Genomic DNA, 275 nt, shown 5'->3' on the forward strand with positions numbered 1-275 from the left:
ACTTCTAACTGGAGGTGGCCTATGCTGCTGTTTCAGTCTCAGCACAAAACAGCTTCTTACGTGCAAATGCTGGAGGTGATTCTCCTCCCTTTATGAAGCAAACCCAAGCCCATTCGGAACAAGATCTCGCTCCAGCTGTCATGTGTTGGCATCTGAGGGCAGGAGAGAGAAGGGGGCTACACGGGCACCTCACTCTTCCCTGTGCTCCGCATGTGAGAGAACGCCAGTTTAAAAAATCAAGAGTAAGAGGTATTTGAAGAAAGGGGAAGAGAGAA

This window comes from Piliocolobus tephrosceles, chromosome 17, assembly GCF_002776525.5.
Source record: "Piliocolobus tephrosceles isolate RC106 chromosome 17, ASM277652v3, whole genome shotgun sequence".
Classification (NCBI taxonomy): domain Eukaryota; kingdom Metazoa; phylum Chordata; class Mammalia; order Primates; family Cercopithecidae; genus Piliocolobus; species Piliocolobus tephrosceles.